Here is an 18,276-nt window from a genome sequence, read left to right as displayed (position 1 = left end):
CCTTGTACTCAGAACTGTGCTGAAGGCCAAAGGTATTAGAGGGCTCAGCTGTCCCTGCCCTCAACACTCTCCACTGGGGACCAAACCCTCTGCTGTGAATACACACACCTACTTATTACGAGGGTGACATTTCAAAAAGAGGGGAAATCTTATGGGCAGGGCTGCATTTGTGTGCTTCAGTGTAACGGAGATTATAACATTAACCCAAGTGGGAGGGGGCCACAGACCCGGCTGCTACATGAATTCACATCCAGAGGGAGTGGGGGTGGCCACGTAGGTGAGAACCAGTGGGCAAGAAGGGCCAGGGTAGGGATGCCAAGGTGACAGGAGGGCCAGGTGGGTTCTCGAGTTTGAAGCCATGTGGTGGGAGGGCTGGTCATGTGACAGTGGTGCCTGGGGTGGGGTGCAGTGCAGGGAGCATTCGCGGGACCACTGGTGATGCAGCCTGTTCCCATCGATTTCTTAAGCCAGCCATTTTCACCTCCCCCAGCCATCACATGCGTCTCTGTAAAGTTGTGGTAATAACGCTTCCTGCAGTATGGTTGCAGAGATCAGGACCACAGTGTGTAAAGCAGTTTTAGAAATTTTAGCAGGAAGGGAGTAGCGATAAAACCTCATTTCTACCCAGCCTGCCTCTGCTACACTAAAGCCTTTTGTTGCCGATCTGAAAGCCTGGCCTTGGGGCCCAGGAAACTGTACCTTTTGGTCATTTCTACTTTGCCCTTCATCAAATTTAACTGAAGAGCCAAGCTACCATGTAAAGAAAAGGGTTTTTCTGGGGAAGTTATTTCAGAACCTTGTTTCTCTCCCACTTCAATACCTTTGTCATCTGTATCACATGTTGAGAAGTTCACTGGCACTGTTCTTGCCATTAGGGACCATGTGCAAAGGTTCTGGATGCAACAAAGGGTGAGACTACCAGGACATGAAGCCCAGTGTGGGGAGAGGGACAGAAAAGATGCCCCCTTCCGCCCCAGCCCATGAAGGTGGTGGTTGGCCACCTGAACCTGCTCCTCGGGACCACCAGTGCTCCAGAACATGTTCAGTCAACTGCATTTCTTGTACTCATCAGTATTTTAGTAGCTTTTAGCACCTGGAAATAGAGAGTGTCTTTATTTTTAGTCTTCAGAGTGGCTATTTCTGCTTTTAACCTTTTTTCTTTATGTGAAAGTAGATGACCCTTCAGAACCGCACTTTGCTGCTGAGTTCTCATGGAATTTACAGTTGGTCATCTTATTTCAGAACAAGGGATCTGGTTTGAAACTGCCTCTCGGTCACATTTGTCTCCAGGGGCCTGGTTGTCTCTGGAGCCGAACATGGGAGGGCTCGTCGACAGCACAGATGCTGCAGTACTGTAAGGCTGTCTCGGAGCCTACATTCATGTCTGCTCGATGCTGGAGGAATTACATGTTTAATAATGCTTGAGGAGCTGTTTCTGGGCCCAGCTGGAAATGCCCTAGCCTGCAGTGTTCTTGTAAATGCCTGCAGGTGCTGGGACCATCCTATGGCTTAGCGCCTTAACCAGCTTGTTGCACCTGTTTATTTAAAGGCAGTCATCGCACTAGGAAATGTTTTTAACATTTCCAGTTGAGACTGAGCGTCGTTTACTTTATCCTTCCTTTTCATGATTACCCTGGTCCAAGTTTCTGAGAGATTAAAGTTCCATGTGTTTCTGGGAATTTGCTTCTCCCTTCCCCAGCTGGCATCTGGCCTCTGAGTACTCAAGTGCTGTGTGCCTCCCGCAAATCTCAGAGCTCCTGGAGTGGCTCCTTGACGTGGCCACCATGAGGGTCAGAAGACATGCTGTTTGTGACAGGGATGCCCACCTTGGGGTGAATGAACCTGCACAGAGGCACAGGTGAGGCGTCCCAGCACCCCAGCGCTCTCAGCTGTCCCTGTGCTGGGGAGCCACCCACCCTCAGGGCTCTTCCCCAAGAGTTGTGAAGGTATGGGCCCCACTCTGACTGCATTCCCAGCTGAGGGGTGAGTCTGGGGCCTCCTCTCACCCCACAGGCATATGTTGAGCACACACTACATGCCATTGTGTGAGGGGCTCCTAAAGGATTCAGGAAGCAGGAATTACCTCAGCCTTAGAGAAAGTAGGCTCAGTCTGGGAAGAAGGAAGGAGGGAAATTCTAGAATTCTAGAGTTACAGGCTCAGAAGGACCATGTGCCATTTGGCTGAAGCAGGCAGTGTACCCTGTGGGGGCACTTAAATGCAGGCATGTCTCTGGACATTAGGAGAGCCCTTTGTGGTCTCAGTGCCCCGATCATCTCCAAGGAATTGGGTCCCAGAGGTGTGTGCGTAGTTGTGTCCGTTGCGACCCTGTGATCTGTAGCCCACCAGACTCCTCTGGGGTTTGGGACTTTTTTCAGGCAAGAATACTGAAGTGAGTTGCCATTTCCTCCTCCAGGGGATCTTCCCAGGGGTCAAACCTGTATCTCCTGTGTCTCCTGCATTGCAGGCAGATTCTTTACCCCTGAGCCATCGGGAAGCCCCAGAGGGTCTCTTCCCAAATTACCCATACAACATGTTAGTCTACACTCACTGCTACCATCAAAAATTACCAGATGTATGAAGAAGCAGGAAAATATCATCCAAAATGAGAGGGGGGAAAATTGGCCTACCGAAACTTCTTCTGAACTCTCACAGGTGTTCGAATTAGCAGACAAGGACATTAAATCATTAGAAGTCTGTTCCACATAAAAAAGCTCCACTGAGTCTTGATAAAAGTGTCAGTGCAGGAATCCCACTCCTGGGAAGCTAACAGAATCACCTGATGGGACCTGCAAACTGTATCTGGGCAATAATGTTGGAGTTACTTGAGGTGGCAGGCAGGATGCCTATGTTCTGATGTGCTTGGGTGAGTAGCTGAGCCAGCCAAGGAGAGGTTGGATGATTGAGAAACAAAGGATTCTTGGTTAATCTGAAGACTTCATTTGGGAACCAAAAATCTTTTAACAAATAATCTCTTGAACCTTGAGCCACATATTTCCCCTGAAAAGTGCATTTTTTCCAGCAAAATTTTGTTGGGGGTTATGTTATTGAGGAACAGAGATGAATATATGGAAAAGTTATTTAATGGCATAGAAATCTAAAGACCTGCAAGGAGACTTAAAAATCCCAACCCTTGTTACAACTTTTTAAAAGATTGTGGAATTATCAAAGTGCACATGAATCAAGTTTTAATATGCTGTATGATGGGTGGATGAGGCTGTCCATTGTACCATTTCTTTCTTTGAATTCTCAGGCATGGTTTGGCAGTGCAAAAACTATGTGTCATTAACAAATTCAATAAAAGTAAATATATGGAAAAAAAAAAAAAAAAAGCTCCACTGAGACATGGAAGATATTAAAAGGACCCAGCTCAAACTTTTAGAAATGAAAACTCTGATATGTGACATGAAAAGTATGGGATAACAACCAATTAAACTTTGCAGAAGAAAAATTAGTGAACTTAAAGGCATGGTAATAAAAACTCTCCAAGATGAAGCACAGTGAGAAAACCTTTTATAAAACTAAAGGCGTATCCTTGAGTTGTGGGACAACTGCAGGTGACTATATGTATACTGGGAGCCCCTACAAGGGGCTGGCAGAAAAAAAATTTGAAGAAATAATGGCTAAGAAATTTTCAAATTTGATGAAAACTATAAACCTGCAGATCCAGGAAACCCAACAAACTCCAAATACAAGAAACATGAAAACTACACCAAGGCCCCTGATAATCAAATTGCTTAAAAAACAACAAATTTAAAATTCAAAAGCAGTCGATAAGAAAGGAAACAGAGAAGCTAAGGATGATAGTGGATCACTTGTCAGAAACTATGACAGCAGGAAAACAATGGGACTGCATCTTTAACATCATGGAAGAAAAACTGAATGTAGAATTCTGACCCACTGAAAATAATCTTGTAAAAATGGAGGCAAAATAAGGACTTTTAAAGACATGTAAAACTGAAAGAATTCATCACTAGTAGATCCACAGTACAGGAAATGTTAGAGAAAGCCATTCGAGCAGAAGGAAAATAATACCAGGAGGAAACATTCATGGACACGAAGGAGTTCAGAGCACCAGAGAGTGCTCCACAGATAAATGTGTGGGTGTTTTTTTTCTTATCCTTGCTTTTAAAATCTCTTTAAAAGATAATTGACTGTTTAATCAAAAAATAATAACAGTGTACTATGGAGCCTGTAACATACGTAAAACCCAAATGTATGCTAACAATAGCAAAAAGGTTGGGAGGAGAGAAATTGAGGAAATATTGTTGTTAGGTTCTCATACTTCTTTGAAGTGATAAAATATCATCTGAAGGTGAACTGTGATAAAATGTAGTCCATAAGCCTTGAAGTTATCACTGAAGTTTTAAACTATAACCAATTAGCCAACAAAGGAGATAAAATGAAATCATAAATATATACAAGTAACATGAAAGAAAAAAGAAAAGGAGGGAAAGAAAACAAAGAATAGATGAGATAAATACCAAAAATGTTAACAAGACAATAGATTGAAGCATAACCATATATATATAAATAATCACAATATAAATAGTCTAAATACCCAATTATAGGGCAGAGACTGTCAAATTGGATTTTTTTTTAATTATATGCTCTTAAAAGAAATGTACTTTCAATATAAGATGCAAATAGATTAAAAGCAAAAACATGTGTTACCACTAAGCAAAGAAGGCGAGAATGCCCCTATTAATATGTCAAAGTAGGTTTCAGGGCATAGAATATTACCAGGAACACAGAGTTGTTTGCTAATGCTAAAGGAGTTCACCCATCATGAGAACAGTACAGTCTAAATGTTTATTCACCTAATAACAGTATTTCAAAACACTTAAAATGAAAACTGGTGGAACTGTGGGGTAGCAGTAAATAATCCATGATTACACCTGGAGAATCCAGCATTCTCTTTCCAGTAAATGACAGAACAAGTAGAAGTGGAACCAAGGACGTTCTCTCAAACACTTGAACAGGGCCATCCAACCAGCTGGACAGTGCTTCATATGACTGCAGACCACTCGTTCTTTCCTCGTGCTGGGGATGTACACCATGATGGACCTCGTCCTGTGTCATAGAACAAACCAGGACACATTTAAAAGAACTGGAATCTTACGCAGTGTATTCTACAACCATAGTGGAATCAAATGCAAAATCAAAATAGATAATAAGAAAATCAGGGACATTGGAGACTTGTGTACTTTTAAATAAATGATTTGGTTCAGTTCAGTTCAGTTGCTTAGTCATGTCCAACTTTTTGTGACCCCATGGACTGCAGCACGCCAGGCTTCCCTGTCCATCACCAACTCCCAGAGCTTTCTCAAACTGATGTCCATCGAGTCGGTGATGCCATCCAACCATCTCATCCTCTCATAATAAATAAATTATTAAAATATTTTAATTATAAAATAAAATTTTAAGCAATATAAATAAATAAAATATATAATAAAGTATAAATGTTATATAAATAAACTTATAAGCAACATAGATATGTTAAATCATATTTATTTCTAATTATAAGTAGTATGTATAAAATAAATAAATGGGCTGCATCAAACTAAAATCTTTTGCATAACAAAGTAAACAGTCAACAAAATGAAAAAAAAAACACCTTTAGAATGGGAGAAAATATTTGCAACTCACCTATCTGTTAAGGGGTCAAAGGACCTCTTACAATTCAAAAAAAACCCTGACTTAAAATGGTCAAAGGAATCAGTAAAAAAAAAAAAAAAAAGTCAAAGGGCCTGATATTAGTGAAAGAAAAGCAGATTAAACCCAAAGTAGGTAGGAGAAAGGAAATAGTAAAGACCACTGTGGGGACTTCCCTGGTGGTCCAGTGGTTAAGAACCTGCCTGCCAGTGCCGGGGACACAGATTTGATCCCTGGTCTGGGGAGATCCCACATGCCACGAAACAGTTAAACCCATGTGCCGCAACGACTGAGTCCATGCTCTAGAGCTCATGCTCTGCACCAAGAGAAGCCACCACGAGGAGAAGCCCTCATACTGCAACGAAGAGTAGGCCCTGCTCGCCGCGACCAGAGAAAGCCTGAGGGCAGCAGTGAAGACCCAGCACAGCCAAAAATAAACAAATTGATTAATTTTTAAAACGATCACTGCAGAGATAAATGCAAAAGAGAACAGAAAAGTAGCAGAGAAAATCCACTTAACTGAGGCTAGATTCTTTGAGCAGATCAATAACTACTCAGACTGAGAAGGGAACAGAAAAAAGACATAAAACCCCAAATCAGGAATGAGAGACATGGCATCGCAGGTTCTGGAGATGTTGAAGGTATAGTGAAGGAATTTATGACCAACTTGATGCCACAGTTTTTGATCGCTTTGATGAAATTAACTCCTTGAATGACACAAGCTGCTTCCTTAAGAAGACAGATAATCTGAATAGCACTGTATCTAGTTTTAAACTTCGATTTGTGATTTAAAACTTTCCTGCAATGAAAGCTCCAGGTTCAGATGGCTTCATTGTTGAATTCTACCCAGTCGTTAATGAAGAAATATATGGATGGCAAAGAAGCATCTTCCCATATCATCCTATGAGATTTGCCTTGTCTTTATACCAAAAACCAGATTAAGAAAACTACAGATCAGTATCCTTGGGGAAGACAAATGCAAAAATTGTAAATCAAAATTTAGCAAATCAGAGTCAACAATATATTTTAAAAAGATTATACATCATGCAGAGACATCACTTGGCCAACAAAGGGTTTGTTATCATCTGTCTTTCTGCTCATTAACAAGATGAAGAGAAGGGAGACAATAAAAGATTTCTGTAAACTAGATTCCAGTTAATTGAGGTTTTTCTCATAGACACAGTTAATATGTAATTCAGGCAGACCTTCCCTAGTTACAGCTAATAAATTTTTATTTATAGTGCCACCAGGGGACTCCAAGGACACAATGTCACTGAATTTGGAAAAACCTTGTATGTCAGTATAGATGAAGGAAATCCAGATTTGGGGACACAAAGAGCTCCACTGTATGTACCAGCTCTCCTGGTCCCAAGAAGAAACATGTTGTGTGAGTAAAAAGCAGATCAGGGATTAGCAGAGTTTTATTTCTATAACCATTCCCTCCCCCCACCCAACATCTGTGCTAGTTCTCCTTCCCAGTCTCAAAACTTGTACTGTTCTCACTGCAGTGATGTCATCCCAGCTCACTGATGTTCACAGCCTCTCTTCCTATACCTGTATCCCTTCTTGTTTCCATCTCCCCACTTCCAGCTCACAGTTGAAAAAGTGAGGTGGATTAGCTTCCTCCTCCATCCAAAGATGACTCACGTGACTCAGTTCAGTTCAGTTGCTCAGTTGTGTCCAACTCCTTGTGATCCCATGGGCTGCAACACGCCAGGCTTTCCTGTCCATCACCAACTCCCAGAGCTTGCTCAAACTCATGTCCATCAAGTCAATGATATCATTCAACCATCTCATCCTCTGTCGTCCCCTTCTTCTCCTGCCTTCAGTCTTTCCCAGCATCAGGCTCTTTTCTAATGAGTCAGTTCTTCGCATCAGGTGCCCAAAGTATTGGAGCTTCAGCATCAGTCCTTCCAATGAATATTCAGAGTTGATTTCTTTAGGATCAACTGGTTGGATCTCCTTGCAGTCCAAGGGACTCTCAAGAGTCTTCTCCAACAACATAGTTCAAAAGCATCAGTTCTTCAGCGCTCAGCTTTCTTTATGGTCCAACTCTTACATCCATACACGACTACTGGAAAAATTCATAGTTTTGACGAGACAGACTTTGTTGGCAAAGTAATGTCTCAGCTTTTTAATATGCTGTCTAGGTTGGTCGTAGCTTTTCTTCCAAGGAGCAAGCGTCTTTCAATTTCATGGCTGCAGTCACCATCTGCAGTGATTTTGGAGCCCCCAAAAATAAAGTCTCTCACTGTCTCCATTGTTTCCCCATCTGTTTGCCATGAAATGATGGGACCAGATACCATAATCTTAGTTTTTTGAATGTTGAGTTTTAAGCCAGCTATTTTACTCTCTTATTTTACTTTTATCACTAGGCTCTTTAGTTCCTCTTCTCTTTCTGCCATAAGGATGGTGTCTTCTGCATATCTGAGGTTATTGATATTTCTCCCGGCAACCTTGATTTCAGCTTGTGCTTCATCCAAACTGGCATTTCACATGATGTACTCTGCATATAAGTTAAATGAGCAAGGTGACAATATACAGTCTTGACGTATTCCTTTTCCAATTTGGAACCAGTCCATTGTCCATGTCCGGTTGTAACTGTTGCTTCTTGACCTGCACACAGATTTCTCAGGAGGCAGGTAAGGTGGTCTGGTATTCCCATCTCTTGAAGAATTTTCCACAGTTTGTTGTGATCCACACAGTCAAAGGCTTTGGCATAGTCAATAAAGCAGAAATAGATGTTTTTCTGGAACTCTTGTTTTTTCTATGTTCCAACAGATGTTGGCAATTTGATCTCTGGTTCCTCTGCCTTTTCTGAATCCAGTTTGAACATCTGGAAGTTTACAATTCACATACTGTTGAAGCGTGGCTTGGAGAACTTTGAGCATTACTTTGCTAGCATGTGAGATAAGTGCAACTGTGCGATAGTTTGAACATTCGTTGGCATTGCCTTTCTTTGGGATTGGAATGAAAACTGACCTTTTCCTGTCCTGTGGCCACTGCTGAGTTTTCCAAATTTGCTGGCATATTGAGTAGCAGCACTTCCAAAGCATCTTCTTTTAGGATTTGAAGTAGCTCAACTGGAATTCCATCTCCTCCACTAGCTTTGTTCGTAGTGATGCTTCCTAAGTCCCATTTGACTTCGCATTCCAGGATGTCTGACTCTAGGTGAGTGATCACACCATCGTGGTTATCTGGGTCGTGAAGATCTTTTTTGTATAGTTCTTCCGTGTACTGTTGCCACCTCTTCTTGATATCTTCTGCTTCTGTTAGGTCCATACTGTTTCTGTCCTTTATTGTGCCCATCTTTGCATGAAATGTTCCCTTGGTATCTCTAATTTTCTTGAAGAGATCTCTAGTCTTTCCCATTCTATTGTTTTCCTCTATTTCTTTTCATTGATCACTGAGGAAGGCTTTCTTATCTTTCCTTGCTATTCTTTGGAACTCTGCATTCAGATGGGTGTCACTTTCCTTTTCTTCTTTGCCTTTAGCTTCTCTTCTTTTCTCAGCTATTTGTAAGGCCTCCTCAGACAACCATTTTGCCTTTTTGCATTTCTTTTTCTTGGAGATGGTCTGGATCACTCCCTCCTGTATAATGTCACGAAGCTCTGTCCATAGTTCTTCAGGCACTTTGTCTATCAGACCTAACCCCTTGAATCTGTTTGTCACTTCCACTGTATAATCGTAAGGGATTTGATTTTAAGTCATACCTGAATGGTGTAGTGGTTTTCCCTACTTTCTTCAATTCAAGTCTGAATTTGGCAATAAGGAGTTCATGATCTGAGCCACAGTCATCTCCTGGTCTTGTTTTTGCTGACTGTATAGAGCTTCTCCATCTTCAGCTGCAAAGAATATAATCAGTCTGATTTCGGTATTGATCATCTGGTGAGGTCCATGTGTAGAGTCTTCTCTTGTGTTGATGGAAGAGGGTACTTGGTATGACCAGTGTGTTCTCTTGACAAAAGTCTATTAGCCTTTGCCCTGCTTCATTCCATACTCCAAGGCCAAATTTGCCTGTTACTCCAGCTATCTCTTGACTTCCTACTTTTGCATTCCAGTCCCCTATAATGAAAAGGACATCTTTTTTGGGTGTTAGTTCTAGAAGGTCTTGTAGGTCTTCATAGAACGGTTCAACTTCAGCTTTTGGTTGGGGCATAGACTTAGATTAATGTGATAGTGAATGGTTTGCCTTGGAAATGAACAGAGATCATTGTGTCCTTTTTGAGACTGCATCCAAGTACTGCATTTCAGACTCTTAGTTGACTATGAGGGTTACTCCATTTCTTCTAAGGGATTCTGGCCCACAGTAATAAATATAATGGTCATCTGAGTTAAATTCACCCATTCCATTCCATTTTAGTTCAGTGATTCCTAAAATGTCAATGTTCACTCTTGCTTTCTCCTGTTTGACCACTCCAATTTACCTTGATTCATGGACCTAACATTCCATGTTCCTATGCAATATTGCTCTTTACAGGATTGAAATTTACCTCTGTCACCAGTCACATCCACAACTGGGTGTTGTTTTTGCTTTGGCTCCATCCTTTCATTCTTTCTGGAGTTATTTCTCCACTGATCTCCAGTAGCATATTGGGCACCTACTGACCTGGGGAGTTCATCTTTCACTGTCCTATCTTTTTGCCTATCATACTGTTAATGGGGTTCTCACAGCAAGAATACTAAAGTGGTTTGCCATTCCCTTCTCCAGTGGACCACATTTTGTCAGAACTCTCCACCATGACCTGTCAGTCTTGGGTGGCCCTACACGGCATGGCTCACAGTTTCATTGAGTTAGACAAGGCTGTGGTCTATGTGTATTTAAAGGCTCAAAAATCAATATGCCATAGAAAGGTATAGAATGAGAAGCTTTTTTCCATCTCCTGTCCCTGTAAGGGGTACAGGGAGTCAGTGTATCATATCTTAACATAGAAAATGTGACACCTGGGTCAAAATGAAAGTAAATATTAAATTAAATGTAAGCTTAAAAACCCACTCTTCCACCATTATGTTTAATTGCCTTACTAGTTTCTTATATAGTCTCTTGACTAAACATAAGTAAATATGAATATACAGACCAAACTGCTCTCTCCTTAAGCACACGACCTCCTCCACCTGGGGTCTGCCTCTTGCATTTCCTCACCTAGGAGGTCTTGCCATTTGGGCTCACAGAGAGCCTCCTAAATCTTCACAGCTAATGCACAACATCCCACTGCAGAGGAGCACTGCTCACATACCCAGTCTCCTGTGGTGCTGGGACCTGTGATCTGAACCAGTCCCTTGTGATTATACACACTATTGCCATGAATAAACTTCTACATGCTATTTCATACATCTGCAGATAAACCTGTTAAATTGTGCTCCCAAATACGACATTGCTAGATCAAAGGGTAAATGCATTTCTAATTTTGACAGATACTACCATTCTATATTTTCACAACAGAGCACATTGTAAAATATTTGAATTTTTGCCAATCTGAGAAGTGAAAAGTGGTATTTCAGTGTAGTCTTACTGTGTACTTATTAGGAAAAAGATTGAGCATTTTCATAAATCTAAAGGCCATTTGTATTCTGCTTTCTGTGAACTGTTGGTTTGTGTCCACTGACCATTAGATTGCTAGTGTTTTTCTTGACTTCAAGGAGCTCTTTATATATTAAGGAGGCTAGTTTGTCCATAATCCAGCACCATAATGCTCTTTATGACGGTGCCTTCAGAGTTAATTTTGAGAATATGTAGGATTAATTCCTACACATATTTCCCTGGCTATTTCTATTTACTTCTCCATAGGATGTTTAGAGAATGTCTAGTTTCAGACAAAAAAGCCTGCGGGTGATTTTGGAAGGATTATATTAAAGTTTAAATTAATTCAGGAACACTGATATATTTATGATGATGAATCTTTCTGTAAGTGAACAGGGATGCTTTCACTTGTTCAAGTTGATTCTTGTGTTCTTCAGGACTTTTTCTTGGCTGCTCCTCGTGGCATGCAGAATCTTAGTTTTCTGACTAGTGATCAAACCCATGCCTTCTGCAGTGGAAGCTTGGCGCCTAACCACTGGACTGCCAGGGAATTCCCAGGAATGCTTAAAGTTTTCTTCACAGAGGATTTTCATGTTTCAGGTCAAGTTTATTTCCAGTTTTAGGATTCTTTTATAAATGGGGGTGCATCTATCTTTTTTCCTTGCATTTATCTTCTAACTGGTTGTTTCTTTTGACTTCTGTGTATTAAAGTCTTTAACCTCACTAAGTTCTCTTATTAGTCCCATTTAGTTTATTCCATTGGGTTTTCTAGGCACATAATCATATCATTTGCAAACTCTAATGGCTTCGCTTCTACCTTTAAAATTTTTATGTCTTTAGTCTCTTTCTCTTGTCTAATTGTATTAACTGATAGAGACAATGTCGGCTAACAACCTTGCCATTCAATTCTCCACCTGCTCAAGCCTATCAGAGAGATGGTCAGTTCCTGTGCACCCACCCACCGGCCCTGGGGCCTTCAGCTCTGCTCTGGACTGATTTTGGTCAAGGCCTAATGAGCTGCCTCCATGCTGGAGGGGCCTTGCTGCTGGGCTGCACCCCATTACCCAGAACGCAGCTGCGATTCCTAGGACTTATTTTAACCGTCTGGTATATTTCTATAGCATAGATCTAGTAATAATATCATCCCTGCCAGGCCCTAAAACCACCAGCCCTCAGGGTCACACTGAGCCCCATCATACAAGGTGCCCTGCCTGGTGCCAGACTCAGGGGTGGCAAGACTGAACAGTGTTTCTGAAGAAGCCCACCCCAAGGGCCTCCTCCCCTGCACAGGAGCTCTTGCACACTGGACTGTCTTTGCTGTTACTGCCTTCGTGTGTGTACACCTCTGCTCACGGCACCCTCACTTCCCACTGGAGGCAGAGTGCCCTCCCTCCCCAGCCATCCCTCCCGCCTTCCTCTTTGATCCCAATTTGAGTCGCTGCCTTTGGGTTAGCTCTTTGCACCTTCTACCTTCTCTGCTAGACTTCCAGCTCTTTGAGGACAAGGACTCACAATGCAGCCTTTCTACCAGAGGCCCAGTGAGTGTTTGCTGACTGCATAAATGAACTGACGTGTGCACCAAGAAGTAGGCCAGTTCCTAACCGTGTGCCAGTCACATCCACTAGCTGCCGCCCCATGAAACAAGGAGGGAACAAACCTCCCTGGATCAGTGCTGCTGAGGTCCAGCCTGTCCCTGATCCTGGAACCCGGGTCACTGCCAGGTGCAAAGAACATGCCCAGGAGTACTGGGCAAGAAAGGTGCCTGAGCTGGTGCTTTCTGGGCCAATCAACCCAGCCTTGATTTCAGGCTCCACACAAACTGTGATTGCCCTTTTATAAAACTTTTGAGACTTGGCCGTGTGGGCTGTGCTTTCTTGCTGACCAGCCTCTGCCCACCCACCCACCCTCAAATGAAATCAGTACTGCAGAGCTGTTGATTAATGCAGCCTGACAATTAATCACGCAGCCCTCTAGTCTCTGAATTGCCCTTGGCGACAGACTGATGCATTGGGAAGTCCCCTGCAGCCTGAGTCACTGCACCCATTCATTCTGCAAAAGGGCGATCTGTCACCTCCCCAGCAGCACACGGTCCAATCTGCCAGTGTGGGCCAAGTCGCCTGTGTGGGGAGGGCAGGTGACAGCCTCCTGCGTCCCTCCTCTGTCTTTTCATTTCACTCTTGGCAACTACAGGGATCTGAACAACTGCCTCCTCTAGACCGACAGACCGACAGAGACAACCCAGCTGCAACCTGACCTGTCATCAGTGAGCATGTCCAGCAGGGCCTGGCCTCCTCCCAGGTGGCTGGTCTTGGGGCTGAACCAGCATCAGGACAGGCAGACTCAGTTCCTGGGATGCGAGTGAGGTCTCTGCTTTGCTGGCCCACAGCTCTCCAGGGACCCCAGGAGGGTGGATCCGACTCTCCTCCCAGAGGAAAACCCACTCCCAGGGCTTCTGAAAAGCAGCCACCTCAATTAACCAGGAAGACAATTGAGAAGAGGCCATTCTGAACAATGCTATTTTACCAAAAAACTCTTTGTTCCAGAAAATCCATGGCAGGGGACTGTAGATGATCCCTTCCTTCCTGCTAGTGTTGGAGGGTCCTCTGAGGAGGCAAGGGGCGAGTGTGGTTCACTGTGGAGATGGGGACACTGTCCAGTGGCGGCTCTGGCGAGTGCTTGTTGACCTGGGTCGTCTAGGAGGCCGCCACTTTCTTACCAAGCTGTACTATGTTGATGTAAGGTATTAACAAGAGGGGAAACTGTGTTTGGGACATATGGGAACTCTATTTACTATTAAGTTTCCTGTAAAATTATGATAAAAAGACATTTTATTAAAATACAAACTATAGGAATAAGGCAGGACACAAACAAACTCCTGGCACAGAAGATGTGTTTGCCCCAGGTCCTCACAGGCCAGCCCCATGGGCTGCTCTGCCTTCAGCGATGGAGCATTAAGAAAGCAGGTTTTGAATAGCAGATCCTCTGGCCCATGTGATCACATTCTGATCTGGGTGATGATCACCAGATGGTCAATACTGAAATCAGACTGATTATATTCTTTGCAGCTGAAGATGGAGAAGCTCTATACAGTCAGCAAAAACAAGACCAGGAGATGACTGTGGCTCAGATCATGAACTCCTTATTGCCAAATTCAGACTTGAATTGAAGAAAGTAGGGAAAACCACTACACCATTCAGGTATGACTTAAAATCAAATCCCTTACGATTATACAGTGGAAGTGACAAACAGATTCAAGGGGTTAGGTCTGATAGACAAAGTGCCTGAAGAACTATGGACAGAGCTTCGTGACATTATACAGGAGGGAGTGATCCAGACCATCTCCAAGAAAAAGAAATGCAAAAAGGCAAAATGGTTGTCTGAGGAGGCCTTACAAATAGCTGAGAAAAGAAGAGAAGCTAAAGGCAAAGAAGAAAAGGAAAGTGACACCCATCTGAATGCAGAGTTCCAAAGAATAGCAAGGAAAGATAAGAAAGCCTTCCTCAGTGATCAATGAAAAGAAATAGAGGAAAACAATAGAATGGGAAAGACTAGAGATCTCTTCAAGAAAATTAGAGATACCAAGGGAACATTTCATGCAAAGATGGGCACAATAAAGGACAGAAACAGTATGGACCTAACAGAAGCAGAAGATATCAAGAAGAGGTGGCAACAGTACACGGAAGAACTATACAAAAAAGATCTTCACGACCCAGATAACCACGATGGTGTGATCACTCACCTAGAGTCAGACATCCTGGAATGCGAAGTCAAATGGGACTTAGGAAGCATCACTACGAACAAAGCTAGTGGAGGAGATGGAATTCCAGTTGAGCTACTTCAAATCCTAAAAGAAGATGCTTTGGAAGTGCTGCTACTCAATATGCCAGCAAATTTGGAAAACTCAGCAGTGGCCACAGGACAGGAAAAGGTCAGTTTTCATTCCAATCCCAAAGAAAGGCAATGCCAACGAATGTTCAAACTATCGCACAGTTGCACTTATCTCACATGCTAGCAAAGTAATGCTCAAAGTTCTCCAAGCCACGCTTCAACAGTATGTGAATTGTAAACTTCCAGATGTTCAAACTGGATTCAGAAAAGGCAGAGGAACCAGAGATCAAATTGCCAACATCTGTTGGAACATAGAAAAAACAAGAGTTCCAGAAAAACATCTATTTCTGCTTTATTGACTATGCCAAAGCCTTTGACTGTGTGGATCACAACAAACTGTGGAAAATTCTTCAAGAGATGGGAATACCAGACCACCTTACCTGCCTCCTGAGAAATCTGTGTGCAGGTCAAGAAGCAACAGTTAGAACTGGACATGGAACATTGGACTGGTTCCAAATGGAAAAGGAGTACGTCAAGACTGTATATTGTCACCCTGCTTATTTAACTTATAGGCAGAATGCTGCTGCTGCTGCTGCCAAGTCACTTCAGTCATGTCCGACTCTCTGCAACCCCATAGACGGCAGCCCACCAGGCTCTGCTGTCCCTGGGATTCTCCAGGCAAGAATACTGGAGTGGGTTGCCATTTCCTTCTCCAGTGCATGAAAGTGAAAAGGGAAAGTGAAATCACTCAGTCGTATCCGACTCCTAGCGACCCCATGGACTGCAGCCTACCAGGCTCCTCCGCCCATGGGATTTTCCTGGCAAGAGTACTGGAGTGGGTTGCCATTGCCTTCTCCAACATGCAGAATACATCATGCGAAATGCTGGGCTGGATGAAGCACAAGCTGAAATCAAGGTTGCCGGGACAAATATCAATAACCTCAGATATGCAGATGACACCATCCTTATGACAGAAAGCGAAGAACTACAAAGCCTCTTGATAAAAGTGAAAGAGGAGAGTGAAAAAGTTAGCTTAAAACTCAACATTCAGAAAACTAAGATCATGGCATCTGGTCCCATCACTTCATTGCAAATAGATGGGGAAACAGTGGAAACAGTGAGAGACTTTATTTTGGGGGGCTCCAAAATCACTGCAGATGGTGACTGCAGCCATGAAATTGAAAGACGCTTACTCCTTGGAAGGAAAGTTATGACCAACCTAGACAGCATATTAAAAAGCTGAGATATTACTTTGCCAACAAAGGTCCGTCTAGTTAAAGCTGTGGTTTTTCCAGTAATCATGTATGGATGTGAGAGTTGGACTATAAAGAAATCTGAGTGCTGAAGAATTGATGCTTTTGAACTGTGGTGTAGAGAAGACTCTTGAGAGTACCTTGGACTGCAAGGAGATCCAACCAGTTGATCCTAAAGGAAATCAACCCTGAATATTCATTGGAAGGACTGATCCTGAAGCTGAAAATCCAATACTTTGGGCATCTGATGCAAAGAACTGACTCGTTGGAAAAGAGCCTGATGCTGGGAAAGATTGAAGGCGGGAGAAGGGGACAATAGATGACGAGATGGTTGGATGACATCACCGACTCAATGGACATGAGTTTGAGTAAGCTCCAGGAGTTACTGATGGACAAGGAAGCCTGCCAGACTGCAGTCCATAGGATCGCAAAGAGTCAGACCCAACTGAGTGAACTGAACTGTAATACATGCACAAATTTTTGTTTTGTTTTGTTTTGACCACACCATGTGGCTTGGGAGATCTTAGTTCCCCAACTTGGCATTGAATCCAGGGCCACGGCAGTGAAAACACTGAGTCCTAACCTCTGGATTGCCTGGGAAATCCCTACATTTGTAAATTTTATCTTACTGCACTTGGCAAGTGGGAAGGCCATTGTGCCAGGCCTTTGAGTTGTGCAGACAGACATACATCTTTAACTGCCTGGGAGGGACTGTGCCCCTGGGTTTGAAGAACAGTGAGCTCTTGTGTGCAGTGAGCAGAACCCCCACTCTCGGGTTATTTTCTCAGGCACTACTAGTTTTATGGCCACGAGAATTGTTAAGACTCTGGGTGTATAAACAGTTCAAAGTAGTCCTGTATCTGTCTGGAGACGATTCTAATGTTCTGGTGGCAGTGGGTCAGGGCGCAGTTCAGTGCTGCTGTCTCTTGTGTGAACCTGGCTCACCTCTCCGGCATCCTTTCCTCATCCCAGGGAGTGAATTCTGCAACCCAAGGACAGGAAACAGGACCCTCCCTCTGTGATTTTCTCCGTATTCACATCAGAACATGAATGGGTGTGTCCACTGGTGACACTGCTCAGGACTGTCCTGCTGGTTGGGCCTCATTTGATGCGTCGTGTCTGGTGGTCTGTTGATCTGTGCTGTTTGTGTCTTCCTGCTCCCCAGGAGACAGACTTTATAACCTGCTTTAAGGAGAATGAAGGTAGGGCTTCCCCCACAGCATTCTTTGCTAGAATATTCTGAGGGGGCGCACCTGCCCTTGCCTTGTGAACTTACCCTCGCAGAAGCCAGAGTCTGTGGTCTCTGGACTCGGCTTGATCTCTGCTGCCTCCTGAAATCAGTTTGCAGACTGCATCTTCAACCACAGTGAACTGTGTACTTGCTTCCTCGTCTCTGTTTGCTTTTCTTCTCTTCCTCACCTCCCTCCCTTTTTCTCATGTTAAAAATATAATTCCCTGATACAATGATCATGAAGGTGGTTTTCCCAGCGTGAGGCTTATCCATTGTACTCCAGATATGCTGACCTGTGTGGTTTTCCTAAATGTGGGAAAGTCGACTGCCTAATTTGTGGTAGTGGGGGACTTTTCCCTACTAAGAAGAAGGAAAAAAAATGCATGTATATATATATATATATATTTATACAGGTGTGCAGTTGCAGGGGGGCTTGCTTAGGAAAAAACCGTTTCATATTCATGCTCTTCCTCATCTCCACCCTCTTTCTATGCTGGCCTTAATATGTCAAACCTGTAGCTTGATCTGGGAGAAAACAGAGAGACGAGAGAGGGCCCTTGAAAAGCAGCCGTGTGGAGTGTGGGCTGCTGGAGCCCTGCGTGTCTCAGGGGAGCTTCCCCCCAGTCTGTGTGTGCAGTGTGTCTGGGCCTTTGTAGTTTCAAGGACTGTTTTCTCTTTTAAGAGGGCACTTGGCCAAGTTGGGAGGGAGAGTGGGCAGCTGGTGACCACTGTCTCAGCATCCTGAAAAGTCAGCACCCTGCATATCCCCAGCTCTCCAGCCCCAGATGTA

At 43.4% G+C, this 18,276-nt stretch overlaps 1 protein-coding gene and 1 pseudogene across 2 annotated transcripts in view; both read left to right on the top strand.

The window, feature by feature from the left end:
• RPTOR (regulatory associated protein of MTOR complex 1) overlaps positions 1-18,276 on the top strand; it is a 315,748-nt gene that overhangs the window by 238,643 nt on the left and 58,829 nt on the right. The window lies entirely within an intron of this gene.
• On the top strand, positions 17,703-17,847 carry LOC122695948 (annotated as a pseudogene).

Source organism: Cervus elaphus, chromosome 5 (genome assembly GCF_910594005.1).
Source record: "Cervus elaphus chromosome 5, mCerEla1.1, whole genome shotgun sequence".
NCBI lineage: Eukaryota > Metazoa > Chordata > Mammalia > Artiodactyla > Cervidae > Cervus > Cervus elaphus.
This window is presented reverse-complemented; position numbering and strand designations above follow the sequence as displayed.